Genomic DNA, 15,894 nt, shown 5'->3' with positions numbered 1-15,894 from the left:
TCAGGTATTTTACTGCTAGGCTGCATTTTCCAGTTACAAAGAAAGGACCAACTACTTTGTTACTTATCTTGAAAGGTAATCTTATAAGGAATCTTAAAGGAATCACAATCCTAAATGTTATTATGAAAAAGAATCAGTCAGCTCTACTTTAAACCTTTAGGGTACATGCCCACTCATCATAGCTTTGTTTTGTTTTGTTTTGTTTTATTTTGTTTTGTTTTATTTTGTTTTGTTTTGTTTTGTTTTTAAATATCAGGAGATTGAGGGCAGAAATGGGTATAAGGAATTAATCATCACCTTAAGTCATCAACCAATCCTAGCAAGAAAAGTGTGTAAGCTAGAAATAATTGAGCTGCTTTGTTCTTGTTCCCTTTACCTTAAAGAATTCCTCACTCAACTATGTGCCTTTTTAAAACTTTAGATGATCTTCTTACGTTTTTACCTCAAAGCCATTTGACAAAAACATCTTAGTCTAACTCTAAGTTATTTTTAAAGCTTTGTTTCAGTTACGATGCACTCTAAAACCTGTGAACATATCTCCCAACATTAAGATTAGAAGAATTTAAGCTACCTGGGCTACTGTGATTCAATTGTTTTTCTTAATCATTAACCTAAGCTACAGTCTATACAGCTCCTCAATAGAAACTCATACAATGTAGCTGTGTGACACTTCCTTGTTTAATTTTTTTATCATCAAAACTCAGTTTAAACTAACATTATTATTATTATTTAGACGGTACAGCATAAGAAGAAATCATCTTTATAATAGTCCACAGGTAAAAATGCCCAGTAGAATGGAATATTTCCATGAGATAAACACACTATATCACAGGCAGTGGGAATCTCCCCACACCCATTCACACCATGCCAGATACCAGAGAAAGATGGCAGCAGCAAACACATAAAGGCACAGCAGAAGCCAAAACATTCTGGAGTCTGTGGTCACAGGTCCTTGCCTATCCGAGATTCACCACCAGGGATTTGCCTCCTGGTGGGCTGACACCCTGAAGTCAACTACCATCTGCTGCTCCTCTGACATGGCCCCTGGCAACTGGGTGTTTTGGATAGACTGGTGTGGGGTCATGCCCCACTTGGAACTTAGGTCCTCCAAGAAGGGAGACCTGGAACTGAGGAAAGGTAAGTGCGCTGCTGCTTGTCCATTCCCCTACCTCCCTCAGATGCAGCAGGGAGCCAAGTCAGGCAAGAACTCATTTATTAAAAAAAAAAAAAAAAAAAAAAAAAAAGCTCCTTTTAAAGCATAAAGAAAACAAGGGGGTGGGGTGGGAGGCAGAAATGCCCCATTGGGCCAATCAGCTTAAAGGGAATCATGTACTGACATCATCTTTCTTGATCTGAAGCTCCAATCATATTTTTTGTAAACAACTTGGGTTATACCCTCTACACTTTCCCTGGGGGCCAGCTCTACTAGCACCTGGCTCCATAAGCCCTTTCCCCACAGACTGGCAATAAATAAATCGGTTCTTTAAAATAATTTGAGAAACATTTCTCTAGAGCTTAGGTAGGATGGCTAGACTTACATAAGAATAGATACCTTGTTGTAAAGTTAAGAGGTGTTTCGTGTTTTATTTACTTTCTTTTTTCCCCTATTTTTTTACATTGAAAATAGATTTTTCTCATTCAACATATTCTGACTGCTGTTTCTCCTCCCCTAACTCCTCCCAAATTATACCCCTACCCGAATCCTCTCTCCCCTCTCTCGTTAGAAAACAAATATACATCTAAAAACAGTAGTAAGATAAAATAAAAACAAACCAGAATAGAATAAGCAAACAAACAGAAGAAAAAGAGCCCCTTCCCTTCCCCCCCCAAAAAAAGCATGAGAAACATATGGATGTAGAGGCACACATGTTCACACACACAGGAATTCTGTAAGAATACAAAACTGGAAACCATAATATATATGCAAAGTATCTCCAGGGTAAAATTAAAGAACTTCCAAGAATGCCACTGAGTTCATTTTTTGTTTATATTTATTTTTAACATTTGTTTCAATTATTTTACATACTGACCACAGTTCTCCCCATCCTCCCTCTCTTTGCCCCTGACTCCTATCTACCCCTTCCCCATCCACTCCTCTTACCTCTCCACCCAGAAAGAGGCAGGCCTCCTATGGGCCTGCTTCAGGCCTGAGCTCCTCCCCCTGCATCAAGGCTGGGTGAGGAAATCTAGCATGGGAAAACAGGCTTCCCAAAACCAGCTAAGGGCCAGGCACAGGTCCTGATCCACTGCAAAGGAGCCTTACAAACAAACCAAGCTACACAACTGTTTTTTGTTGATCCGCTACGGATAAGCATGGGGCCTGGCCTTAAGAGTTGTTTACATACTGCAGAACTGTCACCCATATCCCATGCAGGCTCCCCAGCTGTCAGTCTAGTGTCCGGTGTGTTCCCACAAGTTCGGGTCATCTGTCTCTGTGGGTTTCCCCATCATGATCTTGACCCCCCCCCCCTTGCTCCTATAATCACCCTTCCCTCTCTTGGACTGGACTCCCATAGCTCAGCCTGGTCTGTCTGTGGGCCCCTGGCAGTGGGATCAGGATACATCTGATGCATGAGTTAGCCTTTTGAAGCCCATTCCATATGGTGAAATACCTTGCTCAACCTTGGTGCGGGAAGGAGGGGTGGCAGGGGGGAAGAAGGGGAGGGGACTTCTTGTCCTGCCTCAACTGAACATGCCAGGCCTTGTTGACTCCCCATGGGAGGCCTTACCCATTCTGAGGAGTGAATGAGGTGGGGGAGCGAGAGGAGGGGGAACTGTGGTCTGTAGTGGGTAGCCATTCCAGCTTGGATCTGGAAGTTCCAGCCCCCATTGAGACTCTGGCAACTGTCACGCCTATGAGGTGGGGCCAGGGGAGGCGCCTGGAGACCCAAGAGCTGGATGGGCAAGCGCTGGCTCTGTGCTGGGACCCTGAATCATAGAGGTGAAAAGAACACCGCTGGATTTCGATACACCTTCCCCAGACCCTGCGACCTACCTTTCCCTTTTTGTAAGTTGCCCACTAAATAAATCTTCCTTTTAACTAAGTGGAGTGGCCTTAATAATTACACCAATAGTGGTCAGTATGTAAAATGAATGAACGAACAAACAAACAAATAAACAAATAAAAGTTATTTGTATACTCATTGGAGAGAAATAATTTTACATTTGTGAGTAGTTATCAATTGGAGATAAGTTCTGGGTTAGGAATGGGGGTTTATGTCCATTCTCCTCTCAGCACCAGGACCCCTTCTGACTTAAGCCCATACAGGCCCCATGCATGCTGCGTGAGTTTCTGTGAATCTCACATGTGCATCTGACCTGCCTTGTTTCCTTGATTTTCTCCATCCCCTGTGGCTCTTACAATCTTTCTGCCTCCTTTTTTTTTGTTTTTGTTTTTGTTTTTTTTTTTTTGTTTGTTTGTTTGTTTTTGGTTGGGTTCCCTGAGCCCTGGAGGGAGGGATCCATCATTTACTTTCTAATAAGACAAATATCACCTGATAGAGATAAGATGAGAGGTAGTTGAATCACTGGTTTGGGGCCATAGTCTGGTTAAGGTATTGTGAGGTACCAAAAATTCCATGACCAAAACAGAAACTATGGTAGTTTACTGCGGACTCAAGGACTGTAGATGTGTACTTTCATGGTGCTGCGAATGAGCGGCTTGGGAGTACTTCCCAAACAAGGGAGAAAAGCTGTAAGGGCTTCCTGTGAATAAACAGAATGTAGTGAGACAACCCAAATGAGTGCATGACCAGGTAATACTCTCTATGACTGGCTGATACACACAAAGGAAACTTTAAAACACTGTTTTTAGCATTCATTTGAACGCATTACATACTCAGATTAATGACATGTACCCAAATGTTTCATTCTACCGAATTTTTGTGAAATGGGCATTTTGAATACAATTGTAGTGCAAAAAAGAAAGGCTTGGGTGAATGTCTTTATGTTCATGTAGAAGGCTATAAGTAAAGCTACCCTGATTTCTGATTCCTTGCTTCGCACTACCCTTTAACTTGATGGAATAATAAAGGAAAGTAATATTAAAAATGCCTTTATTTTTTTATTTATTTATTTTTTTACAAACAAAGTGTTTCCCATTGCACTGAGACTCAGCGGAGAAGTTTCTGCGATATCTGTGAGTTTTATTAGAAGCTTTTAATGATTGCTCATTTTGCTTAATGTTTCAAATACAAACGACACCTTGAATCATCATTAAAATTAGCTTCATTGTTTTCTAAGAATGCTGCCTTACAATAGATTTGGTTGCCATTCTGGTATAGAGTATCAAGCATATAATAATAATAATAACACCTTATATTACCACTGCTTTGGTTTTCTAAGTACTTTGGCATAAATTATCATATATAAGCCTCATAATAACTCAATCCCTTTATTTGTGGCTGCTTTGTTTTATTCATGACTGTCATGCTGGCATTAGTCATACACACTTTATTTATTCCTATGGTTGGATAGTTATGTAATGCCTTAATCAACCAAACAGAAAGATACAAGCTGAGGAGAAGAGAATGTATCACTTGTGATTCTGAATAGCTGATTTCTTTTTATAAAATTAGTGAAAGCATCCAAACTGTGCCTTATACAGCTTTAGAAATTAATGTTTTCAAAATATGCATTATTCATATCTATCAGAAGTAAATGTCATTTGTTAAATTAAACTCATTGAATTGGAGATAGGTCAGAAACACTGAGGAGAATTCAAAGCCTACAGAAAATATTTTTAAAATAAACATTGTATTTCATTTAGTTCATTCATTAATAGAATGTCTATATTATGGTTTTGAACTATTAGTAGTGTACAAAATATGCTATGTAATTTCTAATCAACTGTAAAATGGAAAAGCTTTTGCTACACTTAGAATCATATTAGTTGATCTGAACTGAATTATATTTTGACTGAATGCTGTTAAATATGTAGTTCACATCTGAGCTCCACAATCTGATAGAGCAGAGGCCACACACCCCTTAATCATGACACATTCACCTAGTGTGAAAAACTAAATTATGAGTATATTAGGCTATTCCTTTAGTCTTGTGTCTTTCTTCTAATCCTGATTAATCAAAGAAAATTTAAATATATTTGAATAACAATTTCATGTTTTATTTCAGTTGTGCCCAACCATGTTTTAAATAAGATATTCTTTTGCATACTTATAACTTCATGTAAATCAACAAATATTTCAAGGATCTTGCAAAAAGATAGAGGTTGATGAAAGATATGACTAACTAACATAAATTCTTATCTTTCCCTTTAAAATAAAACTCTCATGATTTCATTGAGACATTAAAATATTTATTAAAATAAACATTGAGACAAAAAATATTAAAAATAACTACCTCTTTGTCTGGATCACTCTTAATATCCACACATAGGTAACAATGCCTGAAAGTCCATAGAGTAATGTCTGTTAAAGTGTCTCTTATGAGAGATGGAACATTTGTGATGTGATAAGGAGAAGAAAAAAAAATAAAAAAACCTCATTGCTTCACAGGTAATGCTAATAGAACACAGCAACGTGAACACCTGTCCCCTTAATTAGGGTTCCAATTGCTATGAAGAGACACTATGACCACAGTGACTCTTATAAAGGAAAAGAATTAATTGAAGTGGAAGCTTACAGTTTCAAAGGTTTAGCCTGTTATCATCATGGTGGGGAGCATGACAGCATACAGGTAGGCATGGTGCTGGAGAAGGAGCTGTTACATGTTGACTCAAAGGCAACAGGAAGCAGTCTGTGTATCACACTGAGCAAAGTTTGATCATATATGACACCTCAAAGCCTGCCCTCACGGTGACACACTTCCTTTAACAAGGCTACACCTGCTTCAACAAGGCCAGTAAATGAGTGAAAAATAAGAGAATAAATGATGGTATGTAATTTCCCTCCTCTGTATTCTTCACAGTGTGCTAGTTTTAATGTAATTGGCCCTCATAAGCTCATAGGGAGTAGCATTATTGGGAGTTGTGGCCTTGTTGAAGTACTGAGAAGGTAGAATAGATAGTTTTTTTAAAAACTTACCCTTTCATATTCAATCATATGAACATATTACATAATTTCTTCTTCCTCTTGTGGTGGTGATAGACAAGCTAGCTAACTTGAAAGATCATTGGGAGAATAAAAGTACCTCACTGTCATCCCTTCCTCCTTTTAGGTTCCCTTTCTCTTTCTTGCTCTCTCTTCTTACTACGGATTTCATTTTAATAATCAGATCTCTTGTTTGTTTCTAGAAACTATATTTGCAATTTCCAAATATGTAGGGTGTCTTCAGTTAAAGTGCAACACATTCATAAACCAGAGAAGACCTTCAGCAACTTTAGTTTTAAGATTTATTTATTTTTATTTTATATGCATGAGTTCTTTGCCTTTGTGTGTATAAGTGCAGCTCATGCATGGAGTGCCAGAGGAGGCCAGAAGACAGTGTTGATTGCTCTAGAATTGGAGCTACATACAGTGTGATCCCCCATGTGGGTCCTGGGAACTGAACCTGGATCCTGTACTAGAGCAGCAAAAGCACTTAACTGTTGAGCCACCCCTCTATCCACCCTTAGATGACTTAAGTTCTTACTCGTTTTCTATAAATACTATCAAATTTTATCATATTCTTTCTTGGACTTAACTTTTTTGAAAGCCTTTTAATTGAAGTACCCAGAAAATGGAGACATGGTTCTTTGCTAGTAAATGGTTAATTTCTTTCTTCAAATTTTCCCCAAGCTTCAGAACATGTGAAAAACATGCAAAAATTATTTTTATACATGTAATTTTTAGTTATATGTCCAAGTTCACTGATTTATAAATTATCTATATTAGAAGTACAGTGCTTGTTATTGAGCATAGGAATTTGTGCTCAGCAGGCAAGCATTCTTGCTAACACCAATGAGGTATATCACCACCTCATAAGATATGCTTCTAAAACCCAGAATAATATTTGTTACCCTTTCTTGAAATTTGTTATTTTGGTAACTGATGTGTAAAATCATGAAAGTAGTTCATTTATATGTGGTAAATGTGATATGCCAATACATATATACATTGTAGAATGTTACAATGAAGACAAGATTACTTACCTATCCTCTCAGGTTTTCTTACCCAAATTTCTCATTCCTGTCTATTCACAGTTTAGCACCACTAACCAGTTCCCATTCTCCCCTTCCCACTTCCCTGCCAGGCATCTGATAACCTCTGCTCTACTCTCAAGTTCTATGTGGGGCTTGGACCTGCCTTGGCTCAGTGTGCTGGGCTCTGCTGACTCCCCATGGGAGAGCTTGATTTGGGGGATGTGGGGATGTGGGGTGGCTTGGGAAGGAGGTCTGGGGGGTGGGAGGAGGGAGGAGGTGGGATCTGTGCGTGGTGTGTAGAGTGAGTAGAAAATTTCTTAAAGAAAATAGCCCAGCTATATTCCTTAAGAAACTCTTTTGTTAATAAATACAAAATTAAGATGAAAAAAAAAAGACCAGGTTTCATTTAAAAATATTTCTTTATTTACTTATTTTCTGTGTCTGTGTGCGTTTTGTTCATGGGTGAGGCCATGCAGAGAAAATTTGCTCTGTGGAGCTGGAGTTACAGGAAATTGTGAGCTTCCAGTGTGGCTGTTCAGAACTGAGCTTAGATCCTTTTAATCATTTCCAGCCTGAAGGTCGACTTTCATTTTTATTTTTGTCATGTGAATGACTTACAAGATCTGTTTTGCAGTGCCTGAATTACTTCATTGAATGTAGGATTTCCTGTTCTGTGTTGCTGTGAAGGACAAGATGGCAAATTAATTTTTTTATTTTGATTTATTTATTATTTATTTTGGATGTGTGTGAGAGCCACAACAAATGGTTGGAAGTCAGAGAACAACTTCCTGGAGTCAATTCTTTCCTTTAACGTGGGTTCCAGGAACTGAACTCAAGTCATTAGTGGTAAGCATTTTTACTGCTGAGCCATCTTGTCCATTCAGCATGTATTTATTTTAATGGTATTTTATTGTCAATAGTATTTCCTTGGTTCTATGAACCATTGGTTTTTTTTTTCCCATTCATCAGATGATGGATGCTTTTTGTTTCCATTTCCTAGATATTATAAACAGTGATATAAACCCCAGCATGTGCTGATGTCTCATTGGTGAGTGATTTCACTTTATTTAGTTATCTACAATTTGATGAAATTATTAAATCATGTGGAACTTCTATTTTTAACTTTTAATGGAAACATCCATATTTTTCTATACTAGGGAAATAATTGATATTCACACTAATAGTTCCAAGAGTCCTCTTTCTTCACATTTTTGTCATCATTTAATATCAGTCTCTAAATTTTTTTTGAGAATATCCAATCTTAGTTGGGTCAGGTGTTATCCTTTTCTGTTTTGAATGCAGTTTGTGATGACTGCTGATATTGAACATTTTTATATTGTTTGTTGGTAATTTATACTTTCTTTTCAGAAAAGTTTGTTGAGATCTCTTCTGGATATATCTCTAGAGTGGTATAGCTGGGTCATATGAAAGCTCTATTTCTAGTTTTGTTTTGTTTTGTTTTTGAGAAACATCTACATTGATTTCTAAAGTGTCAGCCCATTCTTTACTAAAACTTTTTTGTTTTTTCAAGACAGGGTTTCTCTGTGTAACTTTGCGCCTTTCCTGGAACTCACTCTGTAGCCCAGGCTGGCCTTGAACTCATAGAGATCCACCTGCCTCTAACTCCCGAGTGCTGGGATTAAAGGCGTGCACCAACACTGCCTGGCCAAGAACTTTTTTAGTAAAGAAAAAAAATCTCATACGTTTGACAAATTATACTGTTATCCTGTTTTTCAAAAACAAATTGTAATTAATTTGCCACTAGTGTTCTGATTTACTATATGAAAAAAATAAACCACATAACTTTGCGTATTTGAAGGGTCATGTTTAGAAATGGAAGAAACTGAAATTCTCTTTGATTTCACATCTGACTTTCTGTAACCAAATCAGCTACAGATTTCCAGTATTGGTGATGTGGAAACCATGGCAAACTCTCTATAAGACATCTTCACTAAAATGCTTAAGACTTAAGGTAATGAGCATTTGTGTATATGTGTGTGTGTGTATGCATATATAGCTATATATTTATCATTTTCTACAAATACCCAAAGCATATATCTCATAACACTGATGATAAAATAATTGGATTATTCATCACTGATTTATAAAAAATAGTCACAATAAGCCAAGCATAAAATTGGTTTACAATATATGTAAGTTTTGGCTTTCTGTGAATAATGTATTAATATTTCATACATTTTAACATATGAAATATATCTTGAAAGAAAAATATTAGTAATGTCAATATTTGTTAAAGTATTTTTAATCCAAGAACAGTAAAGAACATTAATTTTATTTTTTAAATCTTTTCTTTTCCCCATTATTTATTGTTTGAGAATTTTATATGTACATATAACATTTTTAAATCATATCTACTCATTTCTCCCCTTCAATCTGTTCCCTATCTAACCAACCACTTTCTCTTCAAACTTCACTTACTCCTTTTTTTAAATTCCGCTTAAGTTCACTTAGTGTAGCCTATGTGTCTATGAGTGTAGGACCAGCTACTGGAGCATGGGTAATCTATCAGGGGCTGAATAAAAAAAAAAAAAAAAAAAAAAAAAAAAAAAAAACTGACTCTCTCTGCTCCTAGCAACCATCTCCACACTGGCATTTTGGCTGGTTTGATTTTCTACAAGGATTATGGGTGGAATCATAGCCACTGTAGGTTCGTGTGTGCAATGCCCTGTCACGTCTGGCAAGTACTATTTCCCCATAGATGTGCACTGCCTCTGATTCTTACCATTTTTCCAGTGCCTCTTCAACAATAATTCTTGATCCTTGGAGAGAGGATGCATGATATAGATGTCCCCTTTAATGCTGATCAAGAAACTGGCTCTGTTTATCTGCATCTTTAGCAGTTGTAAGTCTCTGTGTTAATCACTGCCTATTGAAATAAGAAAGAAAAAAAAGCTTTCATCTCAAAAAAGAATCTTTTCTGATGAAAGTCAAGAGATAGAATAACCTATGGGTATAAAGATAAGGACTAAAGGGGCATTTTGATACTATGTCTACTTAGCAGAATAACTCATAGGGCATGTCACTTAGCTAGTCATAAGCTAGTATACATTCTAGACACTCATGATCGAGAGCAGTTCTCAACCTTCCTAATGCTGCGACTCTTTAATATGCTTCTTCATGTTGTGGTGACCCCCAATCATAAAATTATTTTCATTGCTACTTCACAACTGTAATTCTGCTACTGTTATGAATCATAATGTAAATATCTGATACATGACCCCTGTGGATGGTCCATTCAACCCCCAAAGGTTGAGACCCATAAGTTGAGAACTGCTCCTCTAGAGTTTTGGCCTATTCTCATGTTGTTGTTACAGGGTCTTATATATAGTCTTGACTGGCCTGGAACTCACTATGTAGGCGAGGCTATCCTCAAACTCACAGATATCTAGCTGGTTCTGCCTCCTAAAGCTGGGATTACAGGTGTGCATCACCATACCTGGCATAGTATTCTATTTTTTATTGTATCCCTTCAGGTAACTTAATTTAAGTCCACCCATGGCCCCTTATTGGTTTCCTGACCTCCATTGGTACTAAACACACATATCTAAAGATCCAAAGCTAGCATCCATGTATGTGAGAGGGCATGTGCATGTGGCATTTGTCTTTCTGGGTCTGGGTAACTTTACCCAAAATCATGATTTCTAGCCCCATGATTTTTATCTGTGAGTTTCATAATTTCATTTCTTCTTTAAAGTGAGTAACATTCTACTGTGAGAATGTATCATATTTTCTTTATTCATTCATCAGTTAGTGAACACCTTAGCTGTTTCCATTTTCTGGTTATTATGAATAAAGTAGAAATAAGCATGGATAAACAAGCATCTCCATAGTAAGATGTAGTGTTCTTTCAATTATAACAAGAGTGTTATAGCTGAATAATGTTGTAGATCCATTTCTAACTTTTGAGGAACCTCCACACTGATTTCCAAAGTGGCTGCACTAGTTTTTGTACTATCATGAATAGTATATAAAGGTTCCCTTTTTCCACATTCATTCCTGTAATCATTTGGGTTTTTTGTTTTGTTTTGTCTTGATCTTAGTACTTCTGACAAATGTAAGATGAAACCTCAAAATAGCTTTAATTTGCATTTTCCTGATGGCTAAGGATATTGAATATTTTTTTTAAAATATTTCTCAGTCATTTGTATTTCCTCTCTGAGAACTCTGCTTAGTTCCATATCATAATTTTTAATTGAGTTGTTTTCTTGATGTTCATATATCTAATTCTTTGAATGTTTCTTGATACTAATACTCTGTCAGATGTATGACTTTGTAGAGATTGTGTTTCCCATTTTGTAGGTTGTCTCCCTATTAAATTGATGTAGAGTTAAGGTAAGACTGAGCTCTTCCCCCTGCATAAAGGCTGGGCAAGGTAATCCAGCATGGGAAACAAGTTCCCAAAAGTCAGTTTAGCACCAGAAACAGGTCCTGATCTCACAGCTAGGAGCCTTACAAACAGATCAAACTTCACAACTGTCACCTACATGCAGAAGGCCTAGAATCTTGTAGGAGCACATACAACCACAGCTTCACTAAAGCAACATAATCCCTCACTACATTCTAAACATTTGTCTTTAAACCCACTTATAATTATAGTCCTCATCCTTCACCTAGGAAACTTCTCTTTGTAACAGATGCACCATTGCAGGAAACTACAAGCAATCAAACTGCAGAGCTGTGGAGCCCATTCCCAATGGAAACAAGTACAACACAACTTCATCATCTAAGGCTCACCAAATATAGTGGGAGGGAGCAGAAAGAATGTAAAAGCCAGGGGAACCGAGACTTTTCTGTGAGATTGTATCTCCTACTGCTGTCAGAAGCTATACCCACAGTCTCACCGACATGACTGCCTAACCATGAGATGAGTAAGGATGACAATAGACACGCCAAAGAGGACAAGTGGAAGCCCACAAGGCCTCAACCCCACACAAAGGGCTGCAAGCAACTAGGAATACTAAGAGTGGAAGAAGTAGTCTCCTATAAAGAGCACACCAATTGGTTATCCAGTACCAAAAAGTCAGCTCTGAAAATATACATATCAGTAACATTATACAGAGTGAGCAGGTTATGTTTAGAAGTACATACATAGAAAAACAATTAATGAAAAAAGAGACTATGAATTAGAAAGAAACCCAAGAGCAAGGAAGGATATAAGATACGGATTGGAGGGAAGAAAGAGAAGAAGAGAAATGATGCAATTATATTATAGTATCAAAATTTTTTAAATGGAAAAAATTTCCTTGCCTTGTGATTACATCTTTGAGACAGTTTGCTGGCATTTACTTTATCATCTTCAAATTACTTTAAAATAAAGATCTGTCTCTGACTTTCTCTCTCTCTCTCTCTCTCTCTCTCTCTCTCTCTCTCTCTCTCTCTGTGTGTGTGTGTGTGTGTGTGTGTGTGTGTGTGTGTGTACTTGTTAGTACTTTGGTTTAGATCATTTTGCATGCTAAATATGTATTCCACCACTGAGCTACATCTCTAAATCCTATTTAAGCATTATTTCCATTTTAATTCTTCTAAAACTACAGCTAATATCTAGGAATAAAGCTTACTTTTTAGCATTTTATACAAAATCAACAGACCAATAATATTGTAAGACCATTATAAATTATTCTTGGATTTTCCAATGAAGATACATGTGAATGATAAGCCTTGAACTGGGGTTAGTTTGAAGAGTAGAGGATTTGATAAAATGTAAGTGAAACACACAGTTTCAAATACCAGAAAAGTAATGAGCAGTACATTATCAATATTTTATATGAATTTTATGTTAAGATAATATCTTGATTACCTTGGATTGAACATTTTACTATTGAAATTCACTTTTTTAATTTGCAATTTTAAATACGTCTCCTGGATTATTTAGAGTCGCATTTGTGGTTCACAGTGCTTCTGTTGCTGAGTCGACAACAGCCCATTACCTGCAGGTTCCTCACATGCGCTGCACTCACTGCGATTGTGAGTAGCACCGTTATTCACAGACCAGTGAACTTTCAAAGACACTTCTGGTTTCAGGTTGACTGTGAAGGGAAGTTCACACGATGAATTATTCACTTTCTAGGAGAGAGGAAGCATTTAGTGAGTCCCCAGAGAAGTGTTGAGTGGAGGGCAATTTTAGGCAGACAGACCTGTGATATCTCTCCTTCTCAGCGTTTGCCTGCTTATTTCAATGTAAACATGTAGTATTTTTTTCCTTTGGCTTGTGTTGTCCAGTTGGGTATTTATTTTTAGAAGCAACCCTTGTTCTCTAATGTTCATGGAACAATCTATATTTACCATTTTAAAATTAGTGTTGTTTCTTTTGATTATTTATTGCCATAATATTCTCAATATCAATGTTTTAGTTGTAATAATTCCTTTCCAGTATTGTCATTTTGTGCTAATGTTATACCATTATAAAAGCATCTAAATATTTTCCAACATAGAAAAATAATAAAATTATAAACAAGACTGGCATTTTTCAGGTTGGAGCTGAGAGAAAATCATAGGTAGTTACCTGTGATAGTCTGGCATAGGAAAGTTACTAAAATTCTAACAAGATTAACAATCAATATACTTGTAGAAAGTACAGAAACCAAGCCTTTTGATTTGTCCATTATTTGTTTTGCTGATGTTTTTCTGTCATGAATAGATACTGACTTTCTATGGCCATAAATGTTAGGAGGAGCTCACTGAACTATTTAGCCTTTTATTGGCATGCTGGAGAAATAAATGGTAATGCAGATGGAAATCATGTGCTTGAAGGAAATGCCAGATTGTGTTCTTTCTCAACTCAATATTTATTTATAAAGTAGATCTGAGCACCAAAATAAGAATTTGTATCAAGGAAAATATCAGTTCCCTCACAGGGCTGGGGTTTTACTTTTTCCATTGATTTTACTAACCCACTTATAAGTTATTTGGGTATAATTACATGGATGCTAAAATTATCACTCAAAATTCACTTGATTACCTTGCTAAACAAAGTGTTGCTTGTGTGTCAGTCACTGGAACACAAAGAATCCTTCTCTACTTGAGGTACATCAAGTAGAGATCTAGTGGCCAGTTTCTCTCCACTTGAAATGGCTCTGTGTGGATATGGATAACAGATGAATCCTCAGTTGTGTAGCAGAGTAATCATTATTCATTGTGTTATAGAACAGAAGCAACCAAAAAAACTGAAACCTACCAAGAATCCTCATATTCTAAGCCAACCATACTGTTCATCTTTTTGTGTTCATTTCCCTAAACAGCTTTTAAAGAAATTAGTTAAAAGCACTAATTTATATCTAACCTCACTGGATTTGGAGGTTAATATAAATTCTACCCACTTTTTTGTCCCTGGCAGTCAGCATAGACCACAGTGTAGTGTGTACCCCATTGCCAGATCAACCTCTTCATATGTATGAGGATGTATGGGGGATGAGGACATATAGGAAAATACAATAAATTTTCTTCTACTGTTACATGGTTCAATTTTTTTCTTTTTTATTTGTAACACTCTTCCAGAGTGTCCAGATGCTTGTTATGTTGATACAGTCTAGCATCATTTGAAAGCAGAAGCTTCAACTGAAGGATTTCCTAGATGAGACTGGTCTGTGGTCATGTCTGTGGGGATTGTTTAGATTACTAATCGATGTGTGATGGCCTATCCAACTATGAGTGGGACTATGGCACCATCCCTGGTCAGGTGTGTCACAGCTGTGTAGGAATAGTGCCTAAGCCTGGGGCTGTGAGCAGCAAGTAAGGAAGACAGCAAGCAGTGCTTCTCCGTGGTTCTTCTTCAAGTTCTCCACCTGCTTGACTCACTCCTTGACTTCCCTCAGTGGTAGACTGTGATGCAAATGAATCCAAATGGATGAAAGATCTCAACATTAGACTTGCTATTCTGAGGACTAGAGACAAAAGTAGGTAGCATGCTTCAATTTACAATCACAGATAAGGACTTTCTGAATAGTGTAGATGTAACCAACTGTCTTATTAAATAAGAAACACAGAACCAATGTAAAAGAGAAAGCCAAGAGGTCAGAGCTCAGAGCTAAAATCTTACCCTTCCTCCTGCAGTGCTCCTACCACTGAAAGAGAGCTACTTCCTGTGTGTATGTCTTTAAATAGTCTTTCTGTTCTGCCTTCTCATTGGTTGTAAACCCAAACACATGACTGCCTCGTCACTGCCTGTCTGTACAGACCTCCAGGTCTTAAAGGCATGTGTCTCCAATGCTGGCTGTATCCCTGAACACACAGAGATCTACCTAGCTCTGTCTACCAAGTGCTGGGATTAAAGGCGTGCGCCACCACCGCCACGCTCTTGCTATGGCTTTAATAGCTCTGACCCCCGGGGCAACTTTATTTATTAATATACAATTAAAATCACATTTCAGTACAAATAAAATACCACCATAGAATAGGGCACTTACAGTACAGGAAATTAGACCAGCAATGGAAAAGTGATATGAAACTAAAAAGCAAAAAAGCTGTACACTCTTATAACAAAGGAAACTGTTCAACAAGTGAAGAGGCAGCCTACAAAATCAGAGAAAAATCATTGTCAGATATAATTTGACAGAGAATTAATGTTTAGAATGTACAAAAAAATTTTAAAAAAAAATCCAGAAACACAATGAGAAACTGGGTCTAAATACAGATGGTGAGAAAGTGGGTTTAAATACAGATGGTGAGTAACTGTATTTTAAAAAGTGTTCAATATCCACAGAGCCACCAGGAAAATGAAGATTAACACCATTTTCAGACTTCCTTTACCCCAGTCAGAATAGCTAAGATAAAAACAAAAATAACAACAAATAATGCCA

At 37.1% G+C, this 15,894-nt stretch overlaps 1 long non-coding RNA gene across 5 annotated transcripts in view; it reads right to left on the bottom strand.

The window, feature by feature from the left end:
- LOC121823113 (uncharacterized) overlaps nt 1–15,894 on the bottom strand; it is a 147,019-nt gene that overhangs the window by 56,848 nt on the left and 74,277 nt on the right. For 3 of the 5 annotated variants that reach the window (XR_013045189.1, XR_013045188.1, XR_013045190.1), the window contains exons 2-4: nt 14,058–14,172; nt 12,897–13,162; nt 9,822–9,965 (exon numbers count right to left, since the gene is read on the bottom strand). This is a non-coding gene — a long non-coding RNA (uncharacterized LOC121823113). Of the gene's footprint in view, nt 1–7,511; nt 7,758–9,821; nt 9,966–12,896; nt 13,163–14,057; nt 14,173–15,894 lie in introns of those variants that run through there. The other 2 variants (XR_013045186.1, XR_013045187.1) reach the window with 2 other exon arrangements.

This window comes from Peromyscus maniculatus, chromosome 16 (genome assembly GCF_049852395.1).
Source record: "Peromyscus maniculatus bairdii isolate BWxNUB_F1_BW_parent chromosome 16, HU_Pman_BW_mat_3.1, whole genome shotgun sequence".
Lineage (NCBI taxonomy): Eukaryota > Metazoa > Chordata > Mammalia > Rodentia > Cricetidae > Peromyscus > Peromyscus maniculatus.
Note: the sequence above shows the minus strand (reverse complement) of the source record. Positions and strands in the feature narration are given on the sequence as shown.